At 35.9% G+C, this 13,587-nt stretch overlaps 1 protein-coding gene across 3 annotated transcripts in view; it reads left to right on the top strand.

Moving 5' to 3' along the window:
- The window catches only part of LOC114939107 (uncharacterized), a 215,468-nt gene that overhangs the window by 50,808 nt on the left and 151,073 nt on the right, over positions 1–13,587 (top strand). For 2 of the 3 annotated variants that reach the window (XM_085488897.1, XM_085488838.1), the window contains exons 1-2: positions 1,116–1,528; positions 10,498–10,557. The gene's annotated coding sequence lies outside the window, so the exon portion shown is untranslated. Of the gene's footprint in view, positions 1–1,115; positions 1,529–10,497; positions 10,558–13,587 lie in introns of those variants that run through there. The other variant, XM_085488866.1, reaches the window with a different exon arrangement.

Below are 13,587 nucleotides of genomic sequence, written 5' to 3'. Positions count from 1 at the left end.
TTTTTCAAGTTACACATCTATCAAGATTTGCAACTATATAAAACTTTTTGTCTTTAAGTCTAGTTCTAGCAGTTACCTTTCAGTTAATCCTACCGATTTTGTACGGTTTTCCTGCACCTCTCATAGCTTCTTACATCTTCTCGTTACTTGCGTATTATATTAGGCGTAATTATTTTATTGAGTTTCGGCAAGTTTGAGAGAGCAACGCGGCCGCAACCTCGTAGTTAACACTTTAATCGTCGTGCTGCTTCGTTCGCAGAATCAATTTTGACCATGTAATAAATTATCACATCGCAATTTGGATTCTGGTAGCGTGGAGAAAGTTATAATACAAAGTTATTAATAATACATATCATAAAAAAATTAATCAATATATAGAAACAAGAAATAAACGTATTTTTAGATTATTGATGATTTCAAAGATTGTGTTATTTAGACATTATTTTAAGATAGTTTGATAAATAACAAATAATCAAGTTTTGTCAATCATATGTGTGAATATCTGCATTCGCTTCTTTTTCTAACATTAATTATAATTTATGTTGTGATTAAAATTTAATACATCAAAAGTTTGATGTGTAAAAATAATGTATTTATATATATGAAAATTAAGTATATTTATATAATGTAATATAAATTAAGTATTTATATAAATATATCTACATCACATAAGCTAAAAATATCAAGTTATTAAATAGTCATATTTCAATAAATAAATATATAGATATATCTTAAATAGAAAACATATATTTAAATACTATTTTGATTTAAAATATTTGCGCGCGAGTGAATATGATGAATCGATAGTTCATGATCGATAGCTGCAAATTTTGTCAACACTTATATTACGTAGACACGAGCTCAATTATAAAGTTTTATTAAATCTATATTTTTGAATGATAAATGGATATATGAAAAAACAATAACACACAAGAAGAAAGAGAGATAGCACACGCTAAATATACATAAATATAAATCCAATGCACACAAAATGCTAGAAATGAGAGCGAGGCGGCCCGGTCTCGGTTGAGCATCACTGAAGTCTCGCCGACTTCCCCCACCACTACGCGTTCTGCGTCGGCCGCCTGGCGCGTCTCGCTGCCAGTCGGTGGCGGGCGCTCGGAGCATACGTATCGCGTCGCGTTCGGAGTAGCGGTACTCTCCCTTTTTTTCCCTCCCCGGCCTTTGTCGCTTCGTGTTCGCGTAGTATCGACGCTCGACAACCAAGTGTGATCCCGCGAGGCTCGTCGACACGTCGCGTCGCGTCGCGTCGCGTCGCGCCGGGTCGGCACGTGCTGTCAAAAATATTTGAGAGAAAAACGATTCCGTCCCCCGATCGCGCGCTCGGTGCGTTTGCTCGGTGCGTTTGTTTTGACATGTGTGTAAGCTGCCATATTGGATTACCGCGTCGCTGCCGCTGCTGCTGTCATCGTCATCCTCGTTGTCATCGTCACTGTCATCGTGATCATCGTCATCGTTGTCGCGGCGAAACGTCCAGACGTGAGACGCGGCTTTCGCGCTAAAAAAGGTAAGGCGACACGACGAAGGAGGAGGAGAAGGAGAGGAGATACGCGACGCCGGCGGCGACGACGCGCCACGACGAGGACGCGAGGCGTCGTCCTCGTCGGTTGCACGAAAGTACTGCTACGGCGTACTTTCGGGCCCGCTCGATAACCAGCGTCGTCGCCGCTAGTTTAACGCTGAAAAAAAGGAGTAAAGAACACAGGACCGCTCTCCGGCGTCGCGTTCCAGTCGATACGGACTTAACGCGACGTTCAACGTTAAGGAGGATCGCGAGTCGGACGCGAGCGATATGTTTATGCGGAAATCGCGCGCTTCCGGAGCGGAATCGAGACGGAGCCGAGCGAGGAACTCTTCGATCGCGTGACGCGCGAAATGGCGCAGCGTCTCGCCGCTAGCTTCACGCAGGTCGACATATTCGGCGCATTTGGCGCCGATGTTTTCGTTTCACGATGCGCGGCATCGAACGCGATCTATTCTCGTATCGGGGATTACACCCTCGTCCTTCTCGGAACAATTTCGATTTGTTGAAACTGTAAACGTCAATATCTCATGAAAGTTTGCGATCGGAGCTTACGTCAGTTTTATACGTGGGGCTGCTCGATGATGTCATTTCTCGGAATAAACAGCATCGGGCAATTAATTTTAATGTTTAACGACGACAGGAATACGGAAATGCGTCGAAATTTCCGGAGACGCGTTTCGATTGTCGAAACTCGGACGTGATTTGACTTTTTAAACTTATTGTTAGCCGAACGCAGAAGCGCGCGTTGCACTAAAGTGATTGTTCCGATATTATTTTTCTTCCAGACGCTGTAAAATACCGAACAAGTTTGCTCTTGACGTGCGACGTTTCAGACGTTATATATATACGCTAGTCTCGTTTACGATCGGAGCTTTAGTACGAAACCAATCTCATATACGCGCTCCGATATGGATCTCGAAACGTAAATGCCGCTTTTTTTACGCGCGTTGTTTTATATAACAGCCTCTATTTACAGAAGAATAATACACTATACATAGTACGACATAGATTATCGTAATTTTATGGCAGGTTTGACATTTTTTACATACACATATACAATGCATAAACTTTAAGTTTATGTAATAATAAATATTCGAAGAATGATAACGCGCGTTCTTAAATATGACAAGTCATAAAATTCAATACTTTTATTGCAGATTTAAATCAAAATTATTCCACATATGAATGAAATGATTGGATTATTCGTAAAATTTATAGCAATTTTTAATATATATATATATATATATATATATATATAATATATTTAATATTTTGACAAGTAATATTAAAAAATACGTTTTTGAGAAAAAAGTACATCGATATTGTATTTCGAATGGCAATTTTTGAAACTGAAAAAGTACGTGTTTTTTTGTCACTTGAAACTTTTCGACTAACAACATTTTTTTCTATTTATTATTCTTCGCGTAGGAAATTTTACAAATTTAGGTTTATTTTTACACGAAACACTCTTGCATTCTGGCAACTGTGAAGAGTTTAATTTTGGTAGTTTGGTATATCGAGAAAGGTGCGTAATTTAAGAGAGAAAGAGAGAGAGAGAGAGCGACTGAAAAGTGAACGCTCTTCCGCAGAGGCGACTAGTTTCTCGTCTAGATTGGTTCCGATACAAACTGCTGCAAGGCTCGCACAGTTTCATATTACATAACGCAATTATCTCGGTGATCCGTAATGACAACGTGAATCACACCTTTCGCTCGGATACGAGCCGCCACGTATTTACGGCGGATATAACACGGTGGCGTAGAACGGAGAGTGCATGATATCATTCGTGAAGGTGCTTTCGTGAATAAATTGTATTTTCGTGTTATATGCGTCATCCGTCCGCATCTACGAGAATATCGCGTCGGATATCGGAATAGCCACATAATAAATCGTGACTCTCGATCGTATAGACCACTGACCCGTGATTTTTTGCGCACGACCGAGTCGCGAGAATCGAAAGAAATTAATAAAAATTAATATCAATATAAATAATTAATAAATAAATATATATAATGAATATGTATATTTATTAATTAATTATAGTATTTTTTACGTTTATTTTTTTTATTATTAATATGTGTTTAATGAACTTTCTTTACATAAATTATATATAATTCTATATAAAATTTCTTTCGACTATTAATATACATATAATAAATAATGCATTTTACATTGAACATGAATTTAACGAAAAAAATTGCCGACTCCGATTCTCATCATCTTGATTTTCTCACGACGAGCCTTCGCGTGGCACGATCTCTCTCCAATTTAACGGTACAAGTTATTTCGCGAACAGACGTCGCTGTTCGCAGCGAACAACGCGAACGAAAACGAGAAAAAAACACGGTTTTTCCTCCCTGTTGCGGTGTTCCGCGTGCAGACGATATTTTTTTTGCTCGAAGCTTGCGCAACACGGGCGAGAGAGAGAGAGAGAAATAAAGGAGTTCGTAAGCGAACAGGTTACGGTCGTGGCTTAAAATTAGACCTGGTGCACACAAGGCGAGCCCGCGCTCGATACATCTGCGACGTATATATTCGTGTACTCCTTTTCTCTCTTTCTTCCTGGTTACTCCGCTTCGTTGCGGGAACAAAGGAAAGCAACGAGCCTGAAAGTAAGACCGAGAGAAAGAGAGAGGGTGAAAGAGAGAAAGGAAGCGTGTGTACGTTCGTTCATTTCGTGCGTGACGAAAGAGCGCGGAAGGGACGCAGATGTGCTGGGATTTTAAATACCCGGATTTTTTACGTACGCGCGCGACGTGCGCACGTAATCCTGTAATCAAAGTCGTTAATAAAAGGTTTCAGCGTTCACACGTGCGCCTCCGCTCCGAGCGAGGAATCATTTCGTCGATGCGAAATATACAGCTGTGACTGAGGATTGAATTATTCATATTTGATGCGGAGAAATTAATGTTGTTCCAGATTGAATTATAGAGAAAGTACATATATATATATCATTCAATATTGTGATTGCATTAATTTCATAACATTAACATATAAATGTAATAATTAAGTTAATAGTATTAAATATATAAACATAAATAAATAATAATATTGTAATTTGATATTAATATTTATATGTATACTTTATTATTGCTGTTAATAATATTGATTTGTTTCGAATCAGAATTCTATTTGGATATAGAGTTTCCAAATTAAATTCCGCTATCTCTGCATATAGTTAGACTTTGAGAGTAGGAGAGTTTTAAATGATTTCACTTTATATTTTTTTTATTATAATTTTTGAGAAATTTGCGACAAAAGCTGTAAAAATAATAAGGAAGACAGAATTGTGTAGAATATTTTAAAAAAAACTACGGAAAATTATTTTGGTATTGAAAAGGGTTAATTTTTATTGAACTAAAAAAAATTATTATAATTATTTAATTAAAATAGAAGAAGACTAGAATAAAATTGAATATATAATAAATGATACACATATAGGTTCGAAGAAAGAAAAATGATTCGCTACAGAAGGAATAATGAGGTTGCCAACTGTGGAATGTCCCTTTACAGTTTCATGAAAGTCCCACAAAAGTCACAGATGGAGGCAACTTGTGCAGCCAGAAAGATATGGAAGTATTCTATATTATCTCCTACCCTCTATTATACCCAACTCTCCCCTATCCCTATAAATCCGCAGCTGCTGAACTCGAAATAATTTTAAAGGAATGCGACATAAATCTATCACAAAGGATATTATAATTAATGGATATATTTTATATAACATGTATGTCTCTACACGCAGAAATTTTTTTCTCTAAATTTACTCGGAAAATCATGGTAATCGTGAAACAATATGGTATACAATAAAAAATATTAATACGTATACATAGTAAAATTAATCAAACACATTTTTCATATTTTATCGTGGTAGATATTAACATTTTTTTATTATGATAAAATTATTATAATCAAGAAAATTCTTATAAAATTATTCCAATATCATGCATATATTGTTCCACGATTTTCCATGATTTTCAGGATAAATTGTAAGAGAAAATTCTCTCTGTGTTTATTTCACATAATTCAAAAATCGATCAATATTTTTTGTTGTTTCAACACACGCGCTTCGTGAAATGTCCATTGAATTTCCTTGGATTGTTGAAAACGTCATCTTATTGTTAGCCGTGAAAGAGAAGAAACGGAAAAGTATAGAGTCAGCTCGAATTTCGAAAGTATAAAAGCACTTTGGATATATTTTCGTATGTTTCTTGAACGTTGCGCAAACGTCGTCCGCGCGTGTAACACCCCCTCTAAAAAAACGTAAAAAAAAAAAAAAAAAAAAAACCATTGAACGTGACCCGATTCTCTCGGGTTATTCATAGCGCTCGCAAGAGCGTCTCACATCGGCGTGGCGCAACGTGTCAAGTCGCATATTATTCGCGTATGCGTGTGTCTGGCGGATCGAGGGTGACGTAAGTGCGTAAGAGAACGATTTGAAAGAGTTAATTCGTCGTCGAAACGATACGCCTCGCCCGCACCACGTCCGACTCTGTCGTTTTATAGCCCATCGGGCTGTAAAAGATAATTGGATCCTATAGCGTTGACCCGCGCTGCTCAGTCAGAAAGAAAGAATCGTCCGAATCTGTGTCAGAATATATAACGCCACCGTCCAAGATACATATTTGATTTAATTAATTCAGTTTGTAACGAAAAACCGATTAACTGAAAATGCTGGAAATTGGAATTTCTCTTGATTCTAGTGGAATCCTCTCTTCTTCTACCCCTTACTCTCTCATCGCGTTAATGAGAAAGATTAAGGGTTAATTTTGCTTCACCTCAGATCGCAAGCTTTGTGAGTCTCTGTACAAACTCACGGCGAGACATTGAATGCTCTGCTGGGGGTTTCACCTTAATTAACTGCCCTAAATTCACGCGCGCGAAAGAAGGGAAAAAAGAATCTGTCAAAAGAGCGTTTGTCAGATTAGAGACTCGTCTTTGTCTGACTGCTTTTCAATAAGACTTAATTAATTTTTGTCGTCCGTTCACCGTCACTTGAATCGACTAATTAGCCAATTCCACAAGATCGACCTTTCGTACGATCAATTTTCCAAGAGTAGACTGTATTCTTTCTCGATCGCGTAAGGATAATCGAGGGAAAAACAAATTTACGTATTTTTTAGTAAAAGTTGTCAATATAATCAACAATGATAATAATTAATTTAAATATTAAATGATACTTCTCTATTTAATTACACTAAAATGTATCTCCGATGAGATAAGAAGAGTACTGTTTGTATCTATCGGCGATTTAATCGGCATCGACTAACTGAGAAATCGATTTCTCGTCGGATGAAATCCTAGAAGGGTAAACCGAATCCCGGTTTCCGATCGCGCACAGGAAGAAATATATAACTCGCAGCGCGCGTTCTTGCCTGCCACCCCGCCAGAAATTTCCATGCAAATGTTTTGTGATCGATATCCTCCATCGGTGCCGATCGCGCGGTCTTTCTCGTCACTTTTCCTCGTGGGTTTCTCCGACGAGGGTGTTTACCCTCTCGATATACGACGAGAACGTTTCGCGCCGCGAGATGCAAATTTCTGAATCAACAATTTAAAGCCGTCTACTCGTTTAATTAAGGATTTCGGAGTTTCTACGGATGCCGTAGAAGCCTCGATTTATTTTCTCACGGAGATAAATCGAACGGCGAACTTGTTTCAAGTAAGTGATAACGATATGCATCTCGTAGATTCTCTTGCGGTTATTCTTTTTTCAATTTTTATTTAAAATTTCTGAATATTCAGTTTTGCAAAAGAGAAAAAAAGAAAAAGCTTATTTTCGAAGAAAAATGCAGTATTATTATTCTATTTTCTTGAACAAATACAAAGAATTTTTCTGAAAAGAATTAAGAAATACCATTATCGTTTTTGCATAAGGACTATAGTAATGTGTTCTATAGAAGCAATGATTGATAACCACTGCAAAAGCAGTGGTAGTCAACAAATATCTGTTCTGAAAAGGCATGAGATTAATTAGTTTTTTTCTGCAGTTATTATAATTGTTGATGATTATCTCTGGACAACACGTGTGCGCAATATGTTTTGTGTTTAAATAAATATAATTTTTCTTGCATCCCTTTGATCGTTTAATATTTTAATTATACAGAACAATGTTATTTTATAATTGAAATATCACTCTTTCAATTAAAGTACCATTGTTTTTATGCAAATGTAATAAGCAACACTACTCTTGTAGAACATTTTTTTTCTCTAAAAATAACGTTGCTTTATAGAACAGTTTTTAAAAATAAAGTTATAACATTGTGTCGTAGCTCCTTTCGCGTTAAAATAACACTGTTTTGTATAACAGCTTTAACTGGTTATATATACATATAATTTCTGTGCACAATCGCTGTTCTCTCTTACGCAGGAGACATCCGATATGACGCGAGCAAGGTAAATGCGTATTACACGTCATTGATTTTTCTCGCTCTGCTATTATTATGCGCCATTGAATACCCATCCATTGTACGCAGTGCGACAATGTCTTATACCACACCCAGTGCGTTTCGTGTAGAACATAATTGTTTCGTAGGCGCAGCACGCGTTTGACTAATATTTGCTCGATTGTCACGCATAATCAGTATATCTCAGCTTTCGGAAATGTTCTAAAATTAGCATTGTTATATTAAATTTCCTATTAACACACAATGTCACGGTTTTTCCGTTTACAACTTTAGGGTGTCTAGAGGTCAGGGAAATTTTATTATTTATCTAGATTTTTTCACATTACTCTACATTTGTCTCAATAATTTGAAATCATTTATTATAAATAAATATAAACTTTTCCTTGACTGCCAGCACGCTTATTTTCTGTGTTGTTAAAAATTGATTAATCTACAGCGTGTTCGTTAATTTATATTTTCATCGTCGTGTTATTTTATTTCAATGTGTTTAATAGAGATAAAACTAAAAAAATTTGTATAATTGATTTAAATTTTCGTTTTTTTAATTTTCGAACCTTTTCACTGTTGACAAAAATAATTCAAGGATTTCATATGATTTAACATTTAATTTATTCTATAGATATATGCAAATTATATATTTGGAAAAAATAATACTAAAAAGTGAGGGAAAAAATTAATATCTAGTCTTGGAAAATCTGAAAAAATCAGAGAATTTTTTTCATTGAGTCTGCTGGACACCCTGAATCTTGTTTTTGTATAACAACCTGGTTAGTTTCATATCAATTACATATTTTTGTTCAATATTTTCTTTCTCTCTCTCTCTTCGGTAATACATCTTCATTAAAGAGATCTGTTATAATAGTACGTTGCAAAGAACCGCAGAGAGGAAATAAGAGAATGGATTGCACACACTGGCTCGTACAGCCACCGATACATTTGTCTACCGCGTATCGCATTATATCGAGATCCGAGTGTAATTTGTCGCGCGGCGTGTATAACGCCGTTTTCGTTTAACGAGCCGGCAAATGGAGCGCTTGCAAAATGTCCCATCGCCACGAGAACAAAAAGCTACCCCCGCCCTCCTACCCCTCGAGCTGCCCTTGACTGCCAGGCGCGAACCCTGCGGCTAACATCTGTTACCCTCTGTCGTTAATTGTTATTGCACGTACGACGCTGCCATAAGTGTGTGTGCAAGATTGTGTGCGTACATGTGTTTGTGACGGCCATTAAACTTCCCCATTACATTATTGCCGGATCGATCGATCGGTCGATTGGTTTCAGGCTTCATCCCGCTTCGGGAAACGAGCATTTTTAATAGAGCAAAGATTTCTCATCGTTAAGAATAAAAAAAGAAGAATATGTACCGAAATACTGCTGCAAGCCACTGCGGATGTTACGTTTTCACGTTACTTTAATAGATGACTGACTATAGCGCGGATGTTTATATTTACATGAAGGATAAATGGCAGAAATAGATGTGTATTTCGGTCTCTTTCGATCGGATGGTCTAACCCAAAAGTGTTTACGCCGCGAATGATGTCGTGAGGTGTCCTCATTTCTCGGGAAGACCGATTGATTTTGGTTGTCGATATTATCGGGTAACATAGGTGTTGCATCACTGAAAACAAGATTGGTTAATTTGACTAAACCTTTCAACTAAATTACTATTTTGTTAATTGAACATATCTATATTAGTATTCAAGTCAAATATATACGTTTTGTGTGTTAGATTTAATATTTAACCCTCAGTTACCACTCATTTTTGGCCACCCTATTTTACCACTCATGGGTTAGAGTAACCCAGAGTCTCCTTTTGTTTATATTTCTGGATCTAATGAAGTTATTTTAAAGTATTTTTTTTCAATCGATACGTTAGACAGTAAGAAAAAAGCATATATCGGTACAAATGTCACCAGATTTCTACGACTCGAGATATTTGAGAAAAAATGAAAAGTAATTTTCTAAAATTTCGAAAAAATCATTTTTAATATGGGTTAACGTAACCCAGAGAGGCAACTGAGGGTTAATTTAAGTATTTTCGGCGGAAAATTATAATCGCGGTTGACTGAACGAGACTTGTAAAATTTCTACGTATACAAAAGTGCACCGTTTTGCCAACTGCGTACGTTTGTTTTTGGTAGCACCTTTAGCACAAAGTGCGCAGTTTTACGAGATTCCACGTGCATATACACACACACAAAAGTGCATCGTTTTATTAAACATGTAATACATGTTTATTTTCGTAACGTCTTTAGAACAAAGTGCACCTTTACGTATCTAGGTGCCTACATATTTCTCGGTGGATTATTATTTCTCGTATTTTGCCGTCTTTACGTTTGTATCGATCGCACGACGAAGTATAAAACGCGTTGTATTAAATTGTATAGCGAATAGATATAATTGCTAAGGGCACTTTCAATACTACAGATACATAGAAATGCGCTTTGTGGACTTTTAATAAAATTAAGTAAATGGATTATTGGATGAATATTACATAATGGATTCAATTGTGTATACAATAAACTCTTTTTCTTTTTGTCACAGAGCGATCTATCTACGGAGCAAGCATGGAAGCCATCACAACGATTACGCGGCATAGTTAAGGTAAGAGATCTTAAAAGTATACATAATGTATTTTCGATTAATGTAAGTAATTAATCTGCATTCGCGCAATACATTTTTATTGTGCATTATCTTGAACTTTTGCGCGTTTTTGACATTTTGTACCGGACGATTAGATACATCCGGTACTGAATGCAATCGAGTAAAGGTAATACTTACTCTCGTTACGCTTCGCGCATATGCATTAATTGCAAGTCATTAGGTCAAACTATAATAGCGCGTTTTATTGTTCTACAAACCGTATTGCATCGAGGAATTAATTTCTCAACACATTGAATCAGCGAACAATGTGTAATGAGTTGTCGGTTCTTGGAAAAGCTAGGAAAATCAATTTAATATTACGTTGTATATTGAAAGCTACGCAAAACAGAGAGGATAAAATCGAATTCACAAATATATAAGAGCGAGGAAAGAGAAAATTAGTTTCTTCGTTTTTTTTTATTGTCAGATTTAAAGAATTTAATTTGGAAAAATGATAAATGCGCTCTTGAAAATCTAATATTTACGCGTTGGAAAAATCGAAACGAATCCAGGCGATGTAGACAAGCATCTTTAAAGATAGCATTATACGGTTTGGGGTCGAAGGTCTCGATCTTCTCTCGGTCACTTCCGATGATTAGATGCCGACTGACGTTGGATAAGGCGATCTAAAAAATGAGCGTGAATTATGGCCGATCATAAGCGAGAAGTCATCGGAAGGAGAATTCGCGATCGCGAACGATACTGTCCGCGAAAACAATATTTCATAACAGATAAGACGAGAGATGCGATGCTGGTCTGCGGTTCGCAGAGAGAAGCGCGGCATTTCCGCGGAGGTAATTGCTTTTTTCTCTTTCGCGCGCTTTCTCTCTCTCTCCCCTTTGGCGGCCCTTTCGACGTATCGTGGGAAAAATATATCGATCGCGACTGGCGCGAGTGCAATCGCGCACGAGTCTGCAATGCTGAGCGGTAACACGACCATCGTTTCTCGGAAGCGTGGCTGCCAGTCCGAAGAAATTTATTACGTTCTCCATTTTCTTAAAGTAACGCGAAAAACTAGAACCTTGCACGAGGATGGATCGTACCATACCGTGTAACGATATACTTGTCGATTTAATTGTTCGATACATTATTTAGTTTAGTGCGAAAAATAATGATATTAAATATATAATAATAATGATATTGTCAATATAAATTCAGATCTTATTTAGGCGAATCTCGATTATATTTATTTCGTTTCTCTGCGAAAACCGCATGTTTCTCATGCATTACAGCGTCTCGACTGAGATCTAATGTAGTTAGTTGCACACGCGGAAAGAAGAAAGTTTTGAGTAATACTTATGCGTTTTTTCCTAGGAACAAACTTATATCGTACGTAATAATTTTTCTCGCGAAAATATGTGTGGCGCCCGGATCCTTTTTTTGATATTTTGCGACAATAAATCACTCTCTTGAGTTTCGAGATTATTAATTCGACAGAGGAGAAACCTCTGCGAAAAATATTTTTATGCTCATTAAGTAGTTGAAATAAGAAAAATATCGACACGACAGTGCCTTTCTTTCTAATTTCACTTCACATCTAATGTGTGTGCATGTGCAAGTGCAATATATCATATATCATGCATGCCGTTTGTTCCCGTGAACTTTCTATTATTTTAAATTTTAAAACAAAACTTGTTGCTATATATATCTCAAATATCTTTTTTGATTGCAATTTTAAACGAAACATGACTGCATTTATCTTTTCAAAGTATTTCCAAATATTTTTCGATATATTTATACTGATATATGTCAACAAAATAACCGTCTTGTTCAAGATGCATGCTATTTTTGACAGGTATCGTCATAATTTTGAATCGAACAAAGTTTTGGAACTTTTCCAAAATTTTGTCGAACTCGATGCATGCTCTGCATCATCGGGATCATTGTCCGTTTTATTCACAAATAGTTATAAATACAATGAAACTATTTTTTTTGTCTCGAAATCCAAACTTATTAAAAAATGATGCAAGATCAAGGTACTATAAAAATAGAAATATATAATTTTTTATGCATCAACGATTGTCTGAAAATTGAGTAATTTGTCAAATTTTGTGAAAAATTTATGAAAGGAGGTAAAAAAATATTGGAAAAATCTAGCTTTTGATAGCATCGTTATATTTTTACGAATAGAAAATCTAAGATACTCGTTGAAAGCGTGCGGATATATGTATATATATATATATATATATATATATATATATATATATAAGGGTTGCAAATGCAGTGCTCGGCGTTGAAGTGTATTTTTGATGCAGCGCACGTCGCTGCATCTCCGATTCAACCAGCTTGATACGGAGAGAAAGACAAGCGAAATAATAGACGGCCGTGCAAAAGTTAATGAACGAGAACTTTGCGCGCGCGCACGCGCTTGCGTTTTACACGCGATGAATGGCACGGTATTTGCGCGAGTTTAGCGAGTGGAAATGTATGAGTTTTTTATTCGCGAGTCAAACACATCGGGCCGAATTATGGGCGAGTGTATGTGCATGCTGAAACGAGATTGCATCGGGAAAGATTACTCATGCGATTCAATAGCGTCCGTATTTAGGTATTTCTGAATTCTTGTTCTGGAGAATTCTCTTCTGAAATAGCAAACAACCTCTTGTGATTATCATTAAAAATAATTGTTTTCATTAATTTCGCCAAGATTTGTTGAATTAAAAAAAAAATTTTAATGTTATATATATATATATATATATATATATATATATTTATATTTAAAAAATTTTTTTAAATATACCGAACTAAAAATTAAATCTGAAGTTATAGCAATAAATTAAAAATAAATAAAATAAAATTTGATTCAATTTTAAACTATTTTTTCATTAAATTCCAGAAAAACAAAAATTATTAATAATTTTCTTTTTAAAAGTAGGTAACAACTAAAAATAATAAATTTCTATTAAGTATAATTTGATATAAATAATTAGATTATATAGATAAACCTATACAAATTGGTACATTGAGTAAAAATATAACAGGATGAATAAG

Source organism: Nylanderia fulva, unplaced genomic scaffold (assembly GCF_048542155.1).
Source record: "Nylanderia fulva isolate GAGA-0341 unplaced genomic scaffold, ASM4854215v1 Scaffold1, whole genome shotgun sequence".
NCBI lineage: Eukaryota > Metazoa > Arthropoda > Insecta > Hymenoptera > Formicidae > Nylanderia > Nylanderia fulva.
Note: the sequence above shows the minus strand (reverse complement) of the source record. Positions and strands in the feature narration are given on the sequence as shown.